This window comes from Stenella coeruleoalba (genome assembly GCF_951394435.1).
Source record: "Stenella coeruleoalba genome assembly, chromosome: 3".
NCBI lineage: Eukaryota > Metazoa > Chordata > Mammalia > Artiodactyla > Delphinidae > Stenella > Stenella coeruleoalba.
Genome location: NC_137148.1, coordinates 41,001,009 through 41,024,302, shown reverse-complemented (window position 1 = coordinate 41,024,302; position 23,294 = coordinate 41,001,009). Strand labels below are relative to the sequence as shown.

At 37.3% G+C, this 23,294-nt stretch overlaps 1 long non-coding RNA gene across 1 annotated transcript in view; it reads left to right on the top strand.

The window, feature by feature from the left end:
* Positions 1 to 360: 360 nt before the first annotated feature.
* LOC307185007 overlaps positions 361 to 23,294 on the top strand; it is a 55,051-nt gene continuing 32,117 nt past the window's right edge. The window contains exon 1 of the long non-coding RNA XR_013827836.1: positions 361 to 565. This is a non-coding gene — a long non-coding RNA (uncharacterized lncRNA). The remainder of the gene's footprint in view (positions 566 to 23,294) is intronic.

Here is a 23,294-nt window from a genome sequence, read left to right as displayed (position 1 = left end):
CCCAGGTGTTCCCACATGGGCATTAACACCTCCTCATCCCAGCCATGGCCAACAACTCTCTAGCTAAGTTCCTGTTTCATTTCTGGCTCAGAATTTACTTTGCTTCTCTTCACTCAACTATGTAGTTAATATTTTTGTCTTCTGGTTTTTTGTGGTTTTTTTTGGCTTGATTATATGTTTATAGTTGAAGAGGAGTTTATATGACCTCAATCCATATGTTGTGGAAACTGAAAATCCCATAATTGAGTTTGTATGAGTCTTACCTTTTCCTCATACCTATTATTCAAACTATTCCTGAAATTCCTAAATCTCTATGAAGTATTTCTAGGTTGTTCAAAGGGGACATAATAAGTCACTACTATTCAGTGAGCATTATGGACCAGGCCCTAGTCTAAGCACTATACATAGTCCATGTAAAAAAATTCTACCAGAGAATTAAAAATTCTCTTAATTCATACTGCTATTATCCTGTTTTTCAGATGAAGACAGTGAGTCAATGGGAGGACAGACAACTTTTCCAGGGTCGAACAGCTACTGAGTGACGGCGGCTGGTATTCAAATCCAGGTCTGTGTGATGCCAGAGCTTATGATCTTAACCATGGGGCTTTGTTGCCTGGTGCCCTGTCTATGCCTTGTTAGACTGGCCATAGCTTTTCTCCCTTCTCTCAGCCAACTCACCCTTGCTCTACTCTATGCTCCTATGATCCGCTGTGGTCATTGCTCCACTCCATGATCTCCACAGAGGAGATTCCTAATGTGCTTTTGTGTTTGCTTTTTTTCTCTTTGATAAAAATGAGAAAATTAGAGATGATCTTTAACATTCTTTCCAACTCGGACACTCTATACTGTAGTTTATCATCCATCTACTTGCTCACTTAAAATTTTTCCCACTTGTCCTTAGTGTGATTGTTTTTTTTTTCTTTTCTTTATTGCTTCTTGGATTGTAAACTTATGAGGTGCTGGGATGACAGGGAAAAGCTGGGAAAGTTCTGCACTCATGAGACCATGATAACTAGGGCTGGGCAACACTGCAAGCCCATTGAGGAGATAAATGAAGTGGGTTGAAGTTGAAGTTCTTATTTAAGCCACATCTGCCCTTAAAGTTCTAAGCAAAGTTGGATACTCTTTATGGGTGGGGTTGAAGATGAAGATGAGAGTAGAAGAAACTTCAAAGAGCGTATGCCTTTTTCTAAGCACTTCTTCCCAATAAGTGTTTAGGCACAACAGAGAAGGCAGCTTAGAAAATCTTGGGAAACAATAGGTTTATGGGGAAATAATTTGGAAATAATTTTTTATGTATTAATAATCATGCCACCTATCAACTAGATACTAAGCTCTCTTTTTATTCAATAGCTTCCTAATTTGGGCCATCCATATGGGATGTTTTGGGGAACTAAATGAAGCATATGTAGCTGTCTACTTTGTGAGATTCAGTCTAAATTAGCAGTGTGCATGGACAATAGAAAACAAGAAAACTTTCTGTGTGTAGCAGCCTGTGGTGATGAGAACATGTGGCACGTGAAATAACACAAAAATATTACTATGGCTTTGAGAGAATAAACACTACTTATTCTTTTCAACATCACGGGTATTTTCCTCTCCCATTACTAACGAAACTTTTCTTTTCCCTGGAAAATAGACGTAATTCTTTTTTCTTTGGTTTAAGTCTATTTCTAAGACGTTGGAAATAAGATCAAGATTTAGTTTCATAAAAACATAGCAGGAAGGGCTTTAAGCATTTAATAAGCACCTCAAACCTAAATACTCTTGTTATTGTAGCTCTGTTGTGAACTGAATCGTGTTCCCACCCCTAAATTCATATGTTGAAGCTCTAACTCTTAGTGTGACTGCATTTGGGGATACGGCCTTTAAGGAGATAATTATGGATAAGATGAGGTCATAAGGATGGGGCCGTGATGCAACAGGACTGATGTCCTTTTAAGAAGAGAAAAAGACACCATGAGCCCATGCACAGGGAAAAGGCCATGTGAGGACATGGTGAGAAAGCAGCCATCTGCAAGCCAAGGAGAGAGATCTCACCAGATACCAACCCCACAGTCACCTTGATCTTGGACTTCCAGCCTCTAGAACTGATAGAAAATAAATTACTTCCATGCCACCCAGTCTGTGGTATTTTGTTATAGGACCCTAGCTGACTAATACAAGCCCCTTTCCTTTTTATCTCAAAGTATTGTATCAATTAATGTATAACATTTAACCTAAATAAGCAAAATACAATTCAAGCAAGTAAACACTGAAAAGGAACTGCTCCACCAATCAGCCTGAACTATACATACTGCAGATTTGCTTTTGTGACAGAATGTATCAACACTGTATCCAGATATGCTTAAAAGCACTTCAGTTATTCCTCTATTTTAAAAATCACATGGAAAGCCTTCTTCACTGAGCAAGTATTATTCTAAAAGGGTTAAAATGATAAATTTAAACAATTTTCAACATTTGTAGAAATTAAAATAATAAGTCACTGAGAATCGTTTAACAAATTTTAATTTTTTTTTTTTTTTTTTTTTTTGGTGGTACACGGGCCTCTCACTGTTGTGGCCTCTCCTGTTGCGGAGCACAGCCTCCGGATGCACAGGCTCAGTGGCCATGGCTCACGGGCCCAGCCACTCCGCGGCATGTGGGATCTTCTTGGACTGGGGCACGAACCCACGTCCCCTGCATCGGCAGACAGACTATCAACCACTGCACCACCAGGGAAGCCCTAAAAAATTTTTTTAATTTAATTTTATTTATTTTTGGCTGTGTTGGGTCTTCGTTGCTGTGCATGGGCTTTCTCTAGTTGCGATGTGTGGGCTTCTCATTGCGGTGGCTTCTCTTGTTGCAGAGCACGGGCTCTAGGCACACGGGCTTCAGTAGTTGTGGCTTGCGGGCTCTAGAGCACAGGCTCAGTAGTTGTGGCACACGGGCTTAGTTGCTCCGCGGCATGTGGGATCTTCCCAGACCAGGGCTCGAACCCATGTCCCCTGCATTGGCAGGCAGATTCGTAACCACTGTACCACTAGAGAAGTCCTAAAATTTTATAAAAACAGGTGGGTGTTCTTTTCTTCATGTAGAGACTGCTCCAGTGTACCAGTGAGGAAAGCTGCTTTTAAGTGCATATATTTGAATAGCAACTTCTTGAGCAAGAACCCGATTTCTAACTTGTCCTTGGTCATGGACATCAGACCTAACATATGTATAGACATTTATATTTCCCCTCCCCAGATCGGAGGCATTTAGATTCTGTCCAGTCAGTTTACCACTAAGGAACTGTTTTCACCATAGGTCAACACTTGCCTATTCTTCAGAATGTTGAACCATTCCCACTCCCCAGCCCTGCCCCAGGGAATGTGATTTGCTTTTCATTAAGTATAGCCAGGAAAATAAAAACTCTACTTTCTTTGTTCTAAGACCAGAATGGGACTTGGTGCTGGTTCTGCGTAGCTAGAACTGAGTACTTGCCGTACTTGCCGATAACTTGTTCTTAGTAAATTATCTGTGGGGTAGATGTACTTTCATGTGGGAACACCACATTTGCATGCAAGAGGAAATGCTCTCCTTTTTGTAAAGAACAGGAAGATTCCATCTTAATCAGGAATTGTCTTCAGCTTGGGGTCGCTTTTTCCTATCAGCTGTCTGCGCTGCTTAGTGCCCTGTGGCGGGAGCTGCGGTCAGTCCCAGCCGTGCTCTTCCTTCTCATTTGCACTCTACCTCCTGATCCCCCTGGTTGTGCCTCGGCTTCTCCTTGAGGGCTGACTCTCAGTAACCCTGTCATAGTTCTCTTTATTGCTTCTGAGACACCTACAAGATGCTCCTGGATCAAGAATTCACAAGACTAACTGATATAATCCTTGACTCCAAGGGCGGATGGGTTACACCTAATGGTCTCCAAGGCCTGAGCCAATTGGAAAAAAAATGACATTTCTCACCTTTTGGAGTGTTTCAGCTCTCCAGGGCACTGACCAGTCCGATGACACGGTCTGCCTCTTGCCTCTGTAATTTGTTCACAATGCAACATCACCTAATCTAGCTTGGAGGTGGCCACCCTTTCCTCAGAGAAAGGTCTTTTATTTTGCTTTGTGACACACCGCCTATGGCGGGGGGTGAGTTTGAACACACGTTCTAAATAAACACAGATAACTAGTTCTATGTAATAAGTAGAAACTAGATTTTCCATCAACATTCATGAATTAGGAGACAGATGTGTGGTATGATTTGCGAAGTGTTTTTAAAATCTGCTTAAACAAATTGCCTAAACTCCTAAACAAGCCGCTCCACTTACCCCAGTGCCTGAAATGCCACCGTGAGTTACTAGCTTAGGAAACAGACTGGACTGTCAGAAGCCAGCCCAGGCTGGGGTATTTTGGACTGTCAAGATTGACCGGAAAGTGGCTGAGCAGATGTTTTTTGTTTTCCTGGTGAGAGGGGTTGGAATAAGGTTAGTTTGGGGAGAAAGTAGGTAGGTAGGTAGGTAAGTGGTAAAGAGAAGGGAAGGCTGACAAAAGAGAAGATGAAAGGGTGTCACCAGGGCTAGATTATGATCTTTCAGAGGCTTAAGCACTGGAAATAAAAGTAAAAACAATATTTGACTGTAAAACACAAACGTATGTATGTGAAATTATAATGTCTATACATTTCTATAAATATTTCTATATATTTTCTATAAATTACTGTTTCTGTATATCCCGACTGCAACATTCTGGATAAGTTCATCAGAGCTGAACTTATTTTCCCTGGCCCTCCCTGGCTGATGCCCTGTGCAGGACTGGGTCTGCCTGGTTGACATTCCTGAAGGGGAGTATGTCTGCTGATGTGCAGGGCCACTGCGTAGGGCTGCACAGGCTGTGCACTGCACAACAGCAGGGGGCCCCCGGTCACAAAGAGCCTATGATGAGAACGGCTGCCCCTGGCGCTATTGTAGAGCTATTGTCTCTGTGCTTGAATCTCTCTGTAAAACTAGGAAAGTCATTCTACCTGCTGATAAAATTGTGTAAATAAAAGCACATTGAATTTTTCAGAAAAGGGCTTTTTATTATTTTCCTGAAAGCTAAGCTTATTTTGCCACTAATTTTAGCCTATATGGGTTACTAAGAAGAGTTAAGCAAAGCAGGGGCCTGGGGCGACCTCCCTTTGGACTTAAAGTATATGTCTGTTGTGAGTGAATCCAGATTCAACAATTCTAGAATGAAACAAACAGTTTCCATGAACTCACTCACTCACCTTCCCCACAGTCCAGGAAATTCTGCTTGTGATATTGAAAGATTGCTGGCCAGAGGTTTGCCCTCCTTGTGATTCTAAACTGGGCTATGATTCTCTGGGGCCACGGAAGCAAATCACTGGTTCTAGAATTGAAACTCTGCAAAAGCAGCATAACTCAGCTTCAAGTCACAACTCTAAGTAGAAGCTACAAGCTAAGCTAAACTACGAGTGGCACAGAAACGTTCGATAATTTTCAGTCTCATTGAGACGGTGTTTCTTTTCCATTTGATACTTACGTGACAAAAATGCAATTCTCAAGTTAAATTATTTGTAGCCACCAATGTCAGATGTTTACAGCACGATCTAATGCTTCTGCCACCTAGGTCCCAGTTACCATTTGCTGGAGTCTTTCAAATTCATCGTGAAATGTATTATTCGTGAATGGTTGTATTCTATCAGGAAATGAGGATTGGTATAGAAAGGGGAGACTGAAATGACAGTTTTCTTTTCTTTTTAGTAGTAAATTCCAGAGAACTCACTTACCTTCTCACCACTGCCAGACATGACAAGACTTCTAAAATGGGAAAAATTCTTTCTGTGGTTTCAGAGCAGCCATTCTTAAGTCTCCTTCACTGACTAACTTAATTAGATTTTCCTTAAAAAGAATTGCTCTGGGCTAAATATTTGCATGCCAAGTTTCAGCCCTGAGCATATTTTCACTGAAATTATTAACCTCTGAGAAAACTAATAGAATCTTAATTATACTGACACTACCAGGAAATGCCATCATAGTCTTTGATCCTGCTTTCTATTTGTCACTTTGTTGGTTTTGGTTTATATTTATTTTAACCAAGATCATTAAATCAGAACCTTGTGAACACCCCAGTCACAAAAAACCGCAGTCACAACATAGGTAAAGAATCTTTCATGCAGTGATACTAAAATGCTCTATAAATAAAATTTAAAACTCTGAAGTTCCTCAATTTATCCATCACTGAAAGATATTTCCTAGTGAAGTGGAAAAATCATCAAATTACCATATTTTAGGATACTTGGGTGGGGTAGTGATTTAAAAAAAAAAACAGTAACTCTGATTTTGAAAATGATTCTTTGCTTTTTTTTTTTTTAATGGTCACAGCTGGGCAAATCTGCTCATGAAATTCCTATCAACAATTGCATGACTTTGGGTAAGCCAATTACCTTAGATTTCTATCGTGAAGGTGTTTTCCACTTCTAACAGGTGACCATGGAGCTATGGTACTCTTTTATATCTTTCCACCTCTAGGATTGGGCTGTATAGATTCTGAAGAAGAAAATCTGTGTAATCCTACGTATAGTAGATGTTTCCCTTCTTTTGTGAAAGTCTTTATGGTGGTACCACCATGATGTATTCTTGCTAAAAATGTTGCACCTGAATATTACCCAACCTAAGGTCAAATCTCAGTTTATAAGAAATATGAAAAACCAAGGAAGGAAATAAACATCACCATTTGGAAGCAATGACACAAATCCAGAATGTGGACAGTCTATTTGAAAACTGACCTGGACTTCTTAATAATTCATAATACACATAACATAAATTTTATGGTCATTACATTTTATTCTGCTTCCTATGTAGATACAGAACAAGTACCATTATAATTTGTGGTTCTGGAAACAAGTGGTTTCTTTGAGACCCTTTCAGGAAATCTATTAAGTCAAACTCTTTTCATAATAAAAATATTATTTGCCTTTTTCACTGTGTTGTTATTAGCACTGATGGTACAAAAACAATGGAGGGAAATTGCTGTTTGACAAAGTGTTAAAATAGATTTCCCATATAGTGAAGCATATTCAAACATTGTCACAATTAGCAATTTTTTTAAACATAGGAAAACAGTTTTTGTACCATCTGTAAATAAAATTATATATATTTTCTTTTCCATTTTTAAAGTAAGCATGTATTCTTAAAATTACAAAAAATAGGGCTTCCCTGGTGGCACAGTGGTTGAGAGTCCGCCTGCCGATGCAGGGGACACGGGTTCGTGCCCCGGTCCGGGAAGATCCCACATGCCGCGGAGCGGCTGGGCCCGTGAGCCATGGCCGCTGAGCCTGCGCGTCTGGAGCCTGTGCTCTGCAACGGGAGAGGCCACAACAGTAAGAGGCCCGCGAACTGCAAAAAAAAAAAAAAAAAAAAAAAAAAAAAAAAAAATTACAAAAAATAACATAGAAAAGAAATCATCTGTTAGACTAAATTCTCTAAAAATGGACTCAGATTCACAGTGATAAGCAAAAGAAAATTATGAAATCAATTTGTACTGCAACTTCCATTTTTTTCAAGAAAAGAAAGAATGATTGGCAAAGGAATTAGTCTAATTATGCTTCAAAGAATGTCAGTTTAGTTATGGTTTATCTTTAAAATTTTTATTCAATTTATTTAAACTAAAAAAAGAAAAACAGTTCATCCATTTCTTCTACCCCTTTCCCCCAACCTCTTGCAACCACCAATTTCTTTTCTGTATCTTTGGGTTTTGTTTGTTTTTGTTTTCAGCTTCCATATATAAGAGAGATCATAACAGTTTTTGTTTTTCTCTGACTTATTTTACTTAGCATAACACCCTTGAAATCCAACCATGTTGTCAATGGCAAGATTTCTTGCTTTTTGATGGCTGAGTAGTATTCCTCTATGTCTGTCTGTCTGTGTGTGTGTGTGTGTGTGTGTGTGTGTGTGTGTGTGTGTGTGTGTGTGTGTGTGTGTCGCAATTTCTTTATTCATCCATTGATGGATACTTAGGGTGTTTCCATATCTTGGCTATTGTGAATAATGTTGCAGTGAACATGGGGATACATATCTTTTCTTTTTTTTTTCTTTGCCTATTAAGTGTTTTATTTTATAAGATTATATTTACTGAAGGTCAAAAGTTCAGTTTTACCATTATTTCTAACAATTTTATAGAGTTAATTAAAAATATGCTACTTTTTATATTCCTTTTTATGTTTTTTTTGATATGGACCATTTTTAAAGTCTTTATTGAATTTGTTGCAATATTGCTTCTGTTTTATGTTCTGGTTTTTTTTGGCTGTGAGGCCCTGTGCTATACAGTAGGTCATTGTTGGTTATCTATTTTATATATAGTAGAATGTATCTGTTAATCCAAAATTCCCAATTTATCCCTCCACTCCCTTTCCCTCTTGGTAACCATAAGTTTGTTTTCTATGTGAGTCTATTTCTGTTTTGTAAATAAGTTCATTTGTAATTTTTTTACATTCTACATGTAAGAGATATCATATATTTGTCTTTCCACCTGTTTGTGTCATCTTCAATTTCTTTCATCAGTGTCTCATACTTTTCGGAGTACAGGTCTCTTGCATCCTTAGGTAGGTTTATTCCTATGTATTTTATTCTTTTTGATGTGATGATAAACGGGACTATTTTCTTTTGTTATTAGTGTATAGAAATGCAACAGATTTCTGTATATTAATCTTGTATCCTTCAACTTTACCAAATTCATTAATGAGCTCTAGTAGTTTTCTGGTAGTGTTGTTAGGATTTTCTATGTACAGTACCGTATCATCTGCAAACAGTGACAGTTTTACTTTTTCCTTTCCAATTTGGATTCCTTTATTTGTTTTTCTGATTGCTGTGGCTTGGACTTCCAAAACTGTGTTGAATAAAAGTGACAAGTGTGGACAACCTTGTCTTGTCCCTGATCTTAGAGGAAATGCTTTCAGCCTTTCACTATTGAGTATCATGTTAGCTGTGGGTTGGTCACATATGGCCTTTATTATGTTGAGGTAGGTTCCCTCTATGCCTGCTTTCTGGAGAGTTTTTAATCATAAATGGATATAGAATTTTATCAAAAGATATTTTCTGCATCTATTGAGATGATCATATGGTTTTTATTCTTCAATTTGTTAATGTGGTATATCACGTTGGTTGATTTATGGATACTGAAAAATACTTGCATCCCTGGGATAAATCTCACTTGTTCACGATGTATAATCCTTTTAATGTATTGTTGGATTCTGTTTGCTAGTATTTTGTTGAGGATTTTTGCGTCTATGTTCATCAGTGATATTGGCCTGTAATTTTTTTTTTTTGTGATATCTTTGTCTGGTTTTGGTATCAGGATGATTGTGACTTCATAGAATGAGTTCGGAATTGTTCTTTCCTGTGCAGTTTTTTGGAATAGTTTCAGAAGGACAAGCGTTAGCTCTTCTCCAAATGTTTGGTACTATTCACCTGTGAAGCCATCTGGTCCTGGACTTATGTTTTTTGGGAGTTTTTAATTACTGCTTCAATTTCAGTACTGGTAATTGCTCTGTTCATATTTTCTATTTCTTCCTGGTTCAGTCTTGGGAGATTGTACCTTTCTAAGAATTTGTCCATTTCTTCTCGGTTGTCCATTTTATGAGCATATAGTTGCTTGCAGTAGTCTCTTACGATCCTTTGCATTTCTGTGATGTTGGTTATAACTTCATTTTTCATATCTGATTTTAGCCCTCTCCCTTTTTTTCTTAATGATTCTGGTTAAAGGTTTATCAGTTTTATTTATCTTTTCAAAGAACTAGCTTTTAGTTTCATTGATCTTTTCTATTGCTTTTTAAAAATTTTTAAATAATTTTAAACTTACACAGAAGCTGCAAGAATAACATTAATACAAAGGATATCCATATATTCATTATGTAAATTCAACTGATTAACATTTTATCCCATTTGGTTGATCACTTCCTCCTTCCCTGTACACACACACACACACACACACACACAGAGGCATATGATTGTGTATGTGTAAGGGATGGCAAGGGAGGAAGAAAGAGATTGGTTGATTGTTTCTGAACCTTCATTCCTAAGTAGTTCAATCTGTATTCCCCACAAATATGGATAATTCTCTTTCACTACCATAGTACATATGTCAACATTCGTAAATTTAACCTTAATTAAAATATTTTTACCTAATCTATCTGTATTCCAGTTCTATCAGATTGATAATAATACCCTTTATAACATTTTTCACATTTTTTTAGTTCCTTAATATAGAAAGTTAGGTTATTGATTTGAGATATTTCTACTTTTGTAATGTAGGCATTTATAGCTATAAATTTCCCTCTGAACTCTGTGTTAGCTGCATCCCATACATTTGGCACACTGTGTTCTTATTTTTATTCAGCTCCAAATGTTTTCTAATTTCCCTTGTTATTTCTGTTTTTGATCTATGGGTTATTTAAATGTGTGTTGTTTAGTTTCCACATATTTGTGGATTTCCCAAATTTTCTTGTGTTGTTGATTTGTAACTTAATTCCACTGTGGTCAAAGAACATTCTTGGTATGGTTTCAATCCTTTTAAATTGAGTCTTGTTTTATGGCCTAATATATGGTCTATCTTGGAAGATATTCCATGTGCACTTGACTAGAATTTGCATTCTATTGTTGTTGGTAAAGTGTTATAAAGATGTTAGTTAGGTCTGGTTGGTTGATAATGTTGTTCAAGTCTTTTATATCTTTGCTAATTCTCTGTCTTGTTGTTCTACCCGTTATCAAGATTAAAGTATTGAAGTCTCCAAATATTGTTGAATTATCTACTTTTCCCTTCAATTCTGTCAGCTTTTGCTTCATGTATTTTAGATCTTTGTTGTCAGACAAATAATATATACTTGTTGTTATATCTTCCCAATTAATTGATCCTTTATAAAATGTTTTTCTTTTTCTCTAGTAACAGTTTTCACCTTAAAGTCTATTTTGTCTGAGAGTTGGATAGCCAATCCAGTTCACTTATACCTACTGTTTACTTGGTATTTCTTTTTTCATTTCTTTGGTTTCAAACTGCATGTATTTTTAAAGCTGAAGTGTGTCTTTTATAACATCATATAGTTGGAACCTGTTTTTTTATTCAGTCTGATAATCTCTGCCTTTTCTTTGGAGTGTTTAACTCATTCGCATATTTTTTTTAATTGGGATATAGTTGTTTTACTAACTCATTCACATTTAATGCTATTATTGACATAGTTGGATTTATGTATGCCATTTTGCTATTTGTTTTCTGTAGTTGTCATGTCTTTTTGTTCCTCTATCCCTCCTTTATTGCTTTCTTTTATATTATGTGGTTATTTTCTACTGTACCATTTTAATTCATTTATTCATTTAAAAAACATATTCCAACTCATTTTGTTAATGGTTGCTCTATGGCTCTGCCATATATTTTACTTACAAAATACTTATTTATCATTCTGGTACTCCTAACTTCCTTCCATAGATTCAAGTTACTGACCAGTGTCATTTCCTTGCTCCAGTGTAATTTTATTCTTTGCCCCCTCCTTTGTTCTATTTTGTCATATATATTACATCTTTATACAGTGCCAAAAATACAATTTTATAATTTTTGTCTTCATATTAAAAATCAGTTAAGATAAAAAGGGAGAAAAAAATTATACTGCTTTTTGTAATTACTTTCAAAATTACCTTTACTGGTGCTCTTTGTTACTTTGTGTAGATTTGAACTACTATCTGGCGTCACTTCCTTTCAGCCTGGAGAACTGTATTTAATATTTGTTTCTTTTATTTGAGGCAAAAAATGTTTATTAACTTCAGAATTGAGTTTAGTTTTGTTTTCTGGTGTTTTTCCAGTTTTATGGAGATTTAATTGACATATGGCACTATATAACTGTAAGGCATATAGCATAATGATTTGACTTACACATATTGTGAAATGATTACCACAGTAAGTTTAGTTAACATTCATCATCTCATATAGATACCAAAAAAGGAGGAAAAAAATATTTTTTCCTTGTGATGAGGACTCAGGATTAATTCTCTTAACAATTTACATGTGTATCACATAGGAGTGTTAACTATAGTCATAATGTTATATATTACATCCATAGTACTTATTTATCTTATAACTGGAAGTTTGTACCTTTTGACCACCTTCAGCAATTCCCTCTACACCGTGCCTCTGGTAACCAGAAAATCTGATCTTTCTTCCTATGAGTTTGGTTTGTCTGTTTGTCTTTCTCTTTTTAAGATTCCACATTTAAGTGAGATCGTAAGGTATATGTCTTTCTCTGTCTGACTCATTTCACTTAGCATAATGCCCTCAAGGTTAATCCTTGGCGCAAATGGCAGGATTTCCCCCCTGTTTATGGCTGAATAATATTCCATTGTGTATATATCCCACCAGTTCTTTATCCATTCATCCATCTATGGACACTTAGGTTGCTTCCATGTCTTGGCTATTATAAATAGTGCTGCTATGAACATTAGGGTGCATGTATCTTTTCAAATTAGAGTTTTCTCTGGATATATGCCCAGGAGTGGGATTGGAGGATCATATGGAAACTCTATTTTTAGTGTTTTGAGGAGCCTCCATACTATTCTCCATAGTGGCTGCACCAATTACAATCCGACCAACAGTGCGCAAGTGTTTGCTTTTCTTCACATCCTTGCCAGAATTTATCTCATGCATTTTTGATGCTAAGTATTCCAACAAGCATGAGTTGTTACCTCATTGTGGTTTTGATTTGCATTTCCCTCATGTCCAGTGATGTTGGGCATCTTTTTATGTACTCATTGTCCATTCATATATCTTTGGGAAAATGTCTATTCAGGGCCTTTGCCCAGTTTTTAATTTGATTACTGGGGGGGGGGGGGGGTGTTTGTTTTGTTGCTATTGAGTTGTATGAGTTCTTTATATATTTTGGATATTAACCCTTCAGACATATAGTTTACAAATATATTTTTTTCCCATTCCTTAGGTCGTCTTTTCATTTTTCTGATCATTTCTGCTGCGCAGAAGCTTTTCAGTTTGATATAGTCCTACTTGTTTATTTTAGATTTTGTCACTTGTGCTTTAGGTATCATATCCAAAAATTTGTTGCCAAGACCTATGTCAAGGAGCTTTTCCCCTATGTTTTCTTCTGGGAGGTTTATGGTTTATGGTTTTGTGAGTGGTGTAAGACAAGTGTATAGTTTTATTCTTTTATACGTAACTATCCAATTTTCCCAGCACCATTTATTGAATAGACTGTCTTTTCTCCACTGAATATTCTTGGATCCCTTGTCAAATATTGGTTGACCATATAGTCCTGGGTTTATTTCTGGTCTCTAAATTCTGTTCCATTGGTTTGTCTGTTTTTATGCCAGTATCATAGTGTTTTGATTACTCTAGCTTTATAATACAGCTAGAATGAAACCAGGAACTGTGATGCCTCCCTCTTTGTTTTCTTTCTCAGGATTGCTTTGACTATTGAGGGTCTTTTGTGATTCCATATACATTTTAGGATTGTTTTTCTACTTCTGTAAAAAAATGCCATTGGAATCTTGATACAGATTGTATTGAATCTATAGATGACTTTTGGTAGTATTAACATTTTAATAATATTAATTCTTCCAGTCCATGAACACAGGATACCTTTCCATTTATCTTCATCTACTTTAATTTATTTCATCAACATCTTGTAGTTTTCAGTGTACAGATCTTTCACCTCCTTGGTTAAATTTATTTCTAAGTATTTTATTTTTTTGATGCTATTGTAAAAGAATTAATTTTACTTCTTTTTCAGATAATTTGTTGTTAGCATATAGAAATGCTACAATTTTTGCATGTTAATTTTGTATCCTGTAACTTTACTGAATTCATTTGTTAGACCTAACAGTTTTCTGGTGGTGTCTTTAGGGTTTTATATATATATGATCATGTCCTCTGGAAATAGAGACAATATTACTATTTCCTTTTCAATTCTGATATCTTTTCTTTTTCTTGCTTATTACTCTAGCTAAGACTTCCAGTAGTATGTTAAATGTGATGAGAGAGGGAACCCTTTCCTTGTTCCTGATCTTAGAGGAAAATGACTTCAACCTTTCGCCATTGAGTATGATGTTAGCTGTGGGCTTGTCACATGCGGCCCTTATTTATGTTGAGTTATATTCCTTCCATTCCTAGTTTGGTAAGAGGTTTTTGTTTTATCATGAACGAACGTTGAATTTTGTCAAATGCTTTTTCTGTGTCTATTGGGGTGACCATATAATTTTTTTCTTTCATTGTATTAATGTGATGTATCACATTGATTGATTTGTGTATGTTGAATCATCCTTGCATCCCAGGGATAAATTACGTTTGATCATGGTGAATGACCCTTTTAATCTGCTGCTGAATTTGGTTTGTTAGAATTTTATAGAGAATTTTTTCACCTATATTCATGAGGGATATTGGCCTGTAGTTTTCTTTTCTAGTAGTATCGTTATCTGGCTTTTGGTATCAGGGTAATGCTGGCCTCATAAAATGAGTTTGGGAATGTTCCCTCCTCTTTGATTTTTTGGAAGAGTTTGAGAAGGATTGGCATTAATTCTTCTCTAAATCTTTTGTAAAATTCACCAATGGAATGTTCTGATCCTGGGCTTTTTTTCCTTGGGAGATTTTTGATTACTGATTCAACCTCCTTACTAATAATTGACCTGTCCAGATTTTCTATTTCTTCCTGATTTAGTTTTGGTAGCTTGTATATTTCTAAGAATTTTTCCATTTCTTCCAGGTTGTCTAGTTTGTTGGCATATAGTTGTTCATAGTTGCCTCTTTTGTATAACTGTGGTATCAGTTGTAATGCCTCCTTCTTCATTTATAATTTTGTTGATTTGGGTCCTCTCTCTTTTTCCCTTGGTTAGCCTAGCTAAAAGTTTGTCAATTTTATCTTTTCAAAGAACCAACTCTTAGTCTTGTTAGTATTTTCTATTGTTTTCCTCTTCTCTATTTCATTTATTTCTGCCCTAAAATTTATTAATTCCTTTCTTCTACTAACCTTGGGTTCAGTTTGTTCTTATTCTTCTAGTTCCCAAGCCAGAGTTAGGTTGTTTATTTGAGATCTTTCTTGTTCCTTAATGGAGGCATTTATTGCTATGGACTTCCCTCTTAGAACTGCTTTTGCTGCATCCCCAAAGTTTTGGTATGTTGTGTTTCCATTTCCATTAGTCTCAAGATACTTTTTTATTCCCCTTTAATTTTTTTAAAAAATTTGTTGTTTGTTCAGGAGAGTCTTGTTTAATTTCCATGTATTCTTAAATGTTCCCATTTTCATTTTATTATTGATTTCTTGTTTCATACCATTATGGTCTGAGAACATACTTGGTATGATTTCAATCTTCCTGAATTTACTAAGACTTGTTTTGTGGCTTGACATATGGTCTATCCTAGAAAATGTTCCTTGTGCAGTTGAGAAGAATGTGTATTCTGCTGTTGTTGGATGGAATATTCTGTATATATCCTTTAGGTGTGTATATATCTTTTAGGTCCATGTAATCTATAGTGTTCATACTTGCTTTTTCCTAATTGATTGCATATCTCTTTGGATGATCTATTCATTGTTGAGAGTGGGTTATTAAAGTCCCCAACTATTATTGTATTGCTGTTTATTTCTCCTTTTAGCTATGTTAGTTTTTGCTCTATACAGCTGACCCTTGAACAACATAGGTTTGAACTGCGAGGGTCTATTTACACGCAGATTTTTTTCAATAGTAAATACTACAGTACTACAGTATCTGCAGTTGGTTGAATACATGGATTTGGAACTGTCGATATGGAGGAATCATGGATACAGAGGAACTACTTATATGGAGGGCCATCTATAAATTGTACATGGATTTTCAACTGCATGGCGGGTCTAACCACTATGTAGTTCAAGGACCAAATGTATATTTAAATGCTCCAAGTTGGACACATAAATATTTAAAACTGTCATATATTTTTGATAGATGACCCCTTTGTCATTATATAGTGACCTTCTTTGTCCCTTTGTGCCATTTTTAAAGTCTATTTTGTCTAAGTATAGCAACTCTTGCTTTTTTTAGGTTACTATTTCTTGAAATATTTTTCCATCCCTTCACTCTCAGTCTCAAAATACTGTATCGTTAAAGCTAAAGTAAGTCTCTTGTAGGCAGCATATCATAAGATCTTTCTGTTTAATCCATTCAGCCATTTTATGTCCTTTGATTGGAGAATTTAATCCATTTATATTTAATGTAATTATTGATAGGTAGGGACTTACTTTTGCCATTTCATAATTGTTTTCTGGCCATTTTATAGATTCATTATTCCTTGTTTCTTATCTTTCTATCTCTTTTTTGTGTTTTGATATATTTTGCTATCACTATGCTTGAATTCTTTATCATGTTCTTTTCTGTAATTACTACAGATTTTTCCTGTATGATTATCATGAGGTTTACATAAAATATTTTAAAATTATAGCACCCTATTTTAAACTGATAACAATCTTTGACTTTAGTAAGATTCCTAAACTATACTAACTTCTCCCCCTCACATTTTAGGTTATTGATGTTAGAGTTTACATATTTTTTATATTGTGTAACTAATATCAGATTTTTGTATTTACGGTTATGTTTCTTTTTAACTTCTAAACTTTAGTTGTAAGTGAATTATGCACCACCATTACTATATTATAGAATCTAACTTTGACTATATATTTACTATTACCAGTGAGTTTTATGGTACCTTTTTATGTTTTCATGATGTTAATTAGTGTCCTTTTACTTCCACACAACACCCTTTAGCATTTCTTGTAAAGCAGGTCTACTGGTGATGAACTCCCTCAGTTTTAGTTTTTTTGGAAAGTCTTTATTTCCAAAGGACATCTTTGCTGAGAACAGAATTCTTGGTTGACATTTTTCCCCCCCGATATTTTGAATATGTCATCCTGTTCTCTCGTGGCCTGAAACATTTCTCTTGAGAAAGCTACCCATAGTCTTATGGGTGTCCTATTATACTAATTTTCTCTCTTTTGCTGCTTTCAAAATTCTTTCTTTGTTTTTTTACTTTTGATAATTTAATTATAATGTATCTCAATGTAGTCCTATTTGGGTTGAACTTATTTGGAATTCTTTGGTCCTCATGGATCTTGGTGTCCATTTCTCTTCCCAGGTTTGAGATATTTTCATCCATTTTTGCTTTAAGTATACTTTCTGTCCTGTTCTGTTTCTCTTCTCCTTCTGGAATTCCCGTAATGTGGATATTATTTCTTTTGATTGTGTCCTGTAAGTCCTACAGGCTTTCTTCACTCTTTTTCATTCTTTTTTCTGTGTGGTCCTCTGACTGGATAATTTCCAATGTCCTTTCTCTAGGTCATTAATTCTTTCTTCTGCATGGCTGAGTCTGATTTTGAAGTACTTTATTGAATTCTTTGGTTCAGTCGTCATATTTTCCAGCTCTGAGATTTGTTTGTTTTTGCTTTAATGGTTTCTATTTCTTTTTGAACTCATTTTGTTCATGCATTGTTTTCCTAATTTTATTTTGTTGTCTGTGTGCTGTTGTAGTTCACTAAACTTCTTCAAGAGGATTATTCTCAGTTCTTTGTCTTACAGTTCATAGATTTCCATTTCTTTAGGGTCAGTTATTGGAGCTTTATTTGATTTCTTTTGTGGTGTGATGTTTACCAGATCTTTTTATGATCCTTGATTCCTTACATTGTACTTCACATTTCAGTGAGGGGCTCTCCTCTTCCAGACTTTATAGGTTTCCTTTGGCAGAGACAGTTCTTCACCAGTCAGTTCAGTTTGCGTTTCTGGATGTGTCTGCTGGTCAGGTCCTTGGCAGGAGGGGGCTTGCTATCAGGGTCTATTTTGGGGTGAGATCACTGCCCAAGCTCTGAGGTTAGGAAGGAGGTGCCACTGGCTGAGAACAGTTGGATAGGACTCCTGGTTTATTTCATTGGCTAAGCAAGGCTGTAGGATGGTCTCTGCAGTTGCCTGGGTTCTTTGGTCAGGCTTGCTAGGTGGTCAGGACTGGGTATTACATTCAGCAGTGAAGTACTATGAATTAGCTTCTCTGTCCTGATGGGATATCAGGACAGGCCCCAGGTCCTATCCAGCCCATTGTTCGGGGACCCAAATTAGGCAAAACTGTGCACTGAGTTCTCTGGCCAAAGAGGGCCACCAGTTTTGCTGTGCAGACAGGGAAATCCATGGGCTGTGTTCTCTTGTTAAAGTGTCACTGTAAGCAGGGCTATTAGATGGGCTACATAGCTTCCTAAGTACCCTGGTTAGGTTCCCTGCTTGAGCAAGCTGAAAACTATATTCAGCAATGGGTGGGGCTACACATTAGTTTCCTAGCCTGGCACAGCCGGGGAAACAGCTCCAAGTCAGAAAGGTTTTTTGTTTGTGGTCTTGACTCAAGCTGACCAATGCCCCAAGTAATGTGGCCAAACGAGGGCACTGGTTTGGCTCTGCAGTCTATCAGTTCTGCCTGCTGAACTCCCTGCTTGAGCATTGCTGGGCTATACAGTTTTCCAGCTGTTCTGGACAGGCTTTCTGGTTGGCCAGGTCTAGGAGCTTCACTCAGCAGTGTGTAGGCCTAGGAATTAGCTTCCCTGCCTGGGTGGATTAAGGGAACCATCTAAGCCCAGCACTGGCTTTGCTCTGCGGGTAATCAGCTCTGCCTGCCAGACTCTCTGCTTGAGTGTTACTGGGTTATGTAGCTTCCAGGTGTTCTTGCCAGCCTTTCTAGTCAGATGGAGCCAGGAGCTACACTCAGCAGTTAGCGGGGTTATGACTTAGCTCTACTGGCTGGGTGGGAGCAGACCAAGCTCCAGGGCTAGCAAATCTCTTCATCTGGGGACCCAAATCAGGCAGACCAGAACCCTGCTGAGTTCCCTGGTCAGACTGTGTCGCTGACTTGGTTCTACAGATGAACAAAGCCACTGGCTGGGACCACTACCTGGGTGCTATAGGTAGAAACTTGATCTGCCAAGATCCAAGTGCTGCTTGTTACAAGCCCCTCCCCACTTCTCCATCACCATCAGATTCCCAGTGGTCAAGACCCACAGATTCCCCTGTAATCTTTATGAGACAGTACTGGAGTGAGGGATCCCAAGAAGTGATCCACAGTGCTAGGGGAGCTGGATGTCAACCCTACACTCTCTTTTCCCACTGGAGGAACCATAGGTTGAGGGGAGACCTCTCATCATGGCTCTGCACCAGCCTGGGAAAGGGGCAGTGTGCTCAGCATGTAACCCTCCTATTAGCTTTCTAATGTTGTCCATCTTTTTCTCTGTGATTCAGGGGGTGCTTCAGCCTTACCCCTGTGTTCTAGGATTTCTCAGTGGTGTCTTGTCCATGAATATTTGTTAGTTGTTTTCCCTGTGAAGCGGAGCAAAGTCAAGAATAACCTATGCTCCCATCATTGTGACATTACTTCCTCTAATATTTCTTTTAAAGCACATCTGATAGCAATGGATTCTGTGTCTTTGTTTATCTGGGAATATCTTTGTTTTCATATTTGAAAGACGGTTTTGCTGTATGTAGGATTTTTTTTTCTCTCAGCACATTAAATATGTCATTCCACTGTATTATGGCCTCCATAAGTTGTTTTATTTTTTTTTAATAGGAAATCAGCTGTTAATCTTATTATGGTCTCTTTGTATCTGATGTATTGTCTCTTGCTCTCATGGTTTCTCTTTTTGTCTTTCAACAATGGCCTATGATGTGTCTAAGTTTGATTTTGTTTTGTTTTTTTCCTTTTCTATCCTACTTGGATTTTGTTGAGCTTCTTGTTGTTTAGATAGGTTTTTTAATCAAATTTGAGAGATGATCAGCATTATTATTTTGAATATTTTTCTCTGCTATTGTGGTAGGTAAAATAATGCACCCTCCAACCACTACCACCCCACAGACATCCATGTCATAATCTATGGAACCTATGAATATATTACCTCACATGGAAAAGGAGACTTTGCCGATGTGATCAAAATTAAAGACCTTGAGATGAGGAGATTATTTTAGATTATTCAGATGGGCCCAACCTAATAACAAGTGCTAAAAAGAACCCTTCCTGGCTGAGGTCAATGTTGGAATGAGATGTGACTACAAAAGATGATCAGAGAGATGCCATATTGTTGGCTTTCAAGAGGATGGGGGCCATCAGTTGAGAAATGCGGGCATCCGTAGAGGCTGGGAAAGGAAAGGAAACAGATTCTCCCCTAGAGTCTCCAGAAAGGAATGCAGCCCTGCCAACACCTTGATTAGCCCATTGAGACCCACGTTAGACTCTAACCTACAGAATTATAAAATAGTGAGTCAGTGAATGAGTGAATGAATGAATGAATAAAAGTCTGTTGTTTTAAGCCACTAAGTTTGTGGTAATTTGTTGGGCACCAATAGTAAACCAATATTGCTCCTTTCTCTTCTTCTGGTACTTCCATTATGTATATATTGATATGCTTAATGGTGTCTCATAGATCTCTGATTTTTTTTCATTCTTTTAATTTCTGCTCTTCAAATTGGATAATCCCTATTAATCTATCTTCACATTCCCTGATCTCTTCTGCCAGCTAAAATCTAGTTTTGAGCCCCTCTAGTGAGTTTTTCATTTTAGTTATTGTACTTTTTAATTCTAGTATTTCTGCTTGATTTTAAAAAAATGATTCTATCTCTATTAATATTCTGTATTTGGTGAGTCATTGTTATACTTTCATTTAATGGATTAAATATGGATTCCTTTTATTTTTGGAGCATATTTGTGGTAGTTGCTTTGAGGTGCACCCAAAAGTAATGTTATTGACTGATTTTCTTTCCCCCGTGTGTGGGGCACACTTCCCTGTTTCTTTTCATGTCTCATAATTTTTGTTGTTGTTTAACTGGATATTTCAGATAATATAGCAACTCTCAGTCCTTATTCTGTGTCCGCACTCCAGGCTTGTTGCCATTTTTTGTTTCTTTCTTTAGTGATTTCATTGAACAAACTTTGTGAAGTCTGTTTCCTCTGCAGTGTGCAGTCTCTGATGTATGTCACTACTCGTTTGTTTTCCTTCTTTATTTTTAGGCTTCCTAGGCATCACCCCTGAGTCAGCATAGCTCAGCGTCCAATGATCAGAGGTTGTTTTGATCAGAGGTTGTTTTAAGCCCCCTGAGCCTTTAATGCCTCCACTTTTTGTTGGTGGATCTGTGTATAGTGTTGGGAATGCTTTCAAAGTTCAGGAGTCGGTTACAAGTCTTCCCCATGTTCAGTCAGGAACTAGCAACTTCTCTTGTTACTTAGATGCAGTCTTGCTCATATATACAGCTTTTCAAATGACCAGGGATGCCTGGTCAAGGCCTTGCAGGGATGCAAGGCCTTGCTTGGCAAGGCCTTTTTTTTTTGGCTATCTCTTTCCCTGGATCTCCCTCTTAAATTTCTGATACAGTAAGTCCCCTACATATGAACAAATTCTGTTCCAATAGCACGTTCATTAGTCCAGTTGGTTCATAAGTCCAACAAAGTTAGCCTAGGTACCCAACTAACACAATCGGCTATATAGTACTGTACTGTAATAGGTTTATAACACTTTTCACACAAATAATACATAAAAAGCAAACACAGAAAATAAAACATTGTTAATCTTACAGTACAGTGCCTTGAAAAGTACAGTAGTACAGTACAACAGCTGGCATACAGGGGCTGGCATCGAGTGAACAGGCAAGAAGAGGTACTGACCGGAGGAGGGAGAGGAGGTGGGAGATGGTAGAGCTGAAGGATCATTAGCAATAGGAGCCGGAGGGTAAGCTGCAATTTCACTCATGCCTGACGCTGATGGCATAGGTTCTGGTTCCTTGCTGGATTCAATTCTATCTACTCTTTTGAAAAAATGATCCAATGATGTCTGGGTAGTAGCTCTTTTTTTCTCGTCATAGATGACATGGTAGCACTGGATTGAATTTTGAATGGCAGCTGCAGTCCTTTGTGTACGGTTCTATGTTTGGGTCCTGTGCCTCGAAAACTAACAGTGCCTCCTCAAATGAAGAAAATTCCCTTGCTATTTCCTGTTCTGTGAATCTCTTCAGTTCGTCAGTCACTTCTTCTTCCTCTTGTCGCTCACTTTCTCAATTATTTTCACTTTTGTTTCTATCATTATCGTTTGGTGCTTCTTAGCAGTACCAGCTACATCACCGCTACTTTTACACTTGCTTCCAGACATCCTGGACTTGAAATAAAGATACCGTACTACTGTACTGTATACAGTACTGTACGGTAAAGTACACAAAAGCACAACCACTATGTAGGGGATGCACGCACGTGACAATGTACGCCAGACATGTGAACTAACTTATGTGATTAGACATGCAAACGCATGTTCGCATCTTTGAACGTTTGCAACTTGGAGGTTCGTATGTAGGGGACTTACTGTAATGCCATTTTGTTTACCATTACTAGTAGTACAGAGACACTAACCATCCGTGATTGTTTGGCACTGATATCTACTGTTTTTGATAGCGTTCCTGGATATGGTTTTTCCATGTTCATCTCCAAGTAAAGTAAGCCTCTTCAGGCAGGGCCAAGCAGCTACCAGTCCTCATGACATGCTATGCCCACTCTGAGCAGAACCTCCACAACACAAGGCCAGAGCCCTGGGGGTGCGGATAGGAGCCACTGGTCCTCCCAAGCTACCCCATCCTTTCCTGAAGTGGAATCTATGTCCCAAATTGGGAGCTGGTGAGGGAGGATGGGAGCTATCAGTTCTTACGGGCTGCCCTACCTTCACAGTGTAGAATTTCTAAAACATAGAGATGAAGAGAATGGGAGCATCCCCTGGCTGAAATGACATAGACTCCTACATTTCTTACAGAGATGCACAGATTTTCTTAAGCAAGTTCTTCTTAATTGATTATATGCCCTTTGGTCAAATTCCAGAGACATTTAGAAAATATTAATTTATGTACTTATCCAGTTTTATCTCTGTTTCTCTGAGGAGACAATCTATCAAGCTTTTCATGTAGACATTTCAGAAGTCCCACTGCCTAGTCAAATCTTGACTATGATGGTTGCAAACTGCTGATCTTCCAACTCCAGCAGCGTTCTCTCCAAATTTACCACTCAGCACTTGGCATTCTACTATAAGCAAGAGCCCTTCCTTCTCCTCCATTATTTATCTATATTTATCATCAGTATGGATTCATGAGTTACTATTCTTTTTCCTAATGGTTTATACTTTATTACTGTACTTAGTAATTTTTCTGTTCAGTTTGTCCAGTTTTGATCAGTTTGTCCAGTTTTGATCAATCTTCTTTATCTTTTCAAACACCAGCTGTTAGTTTTGTTGTTCTTTTCTATTGTGCTTTTGGTCTCTATTTCATTCATTTC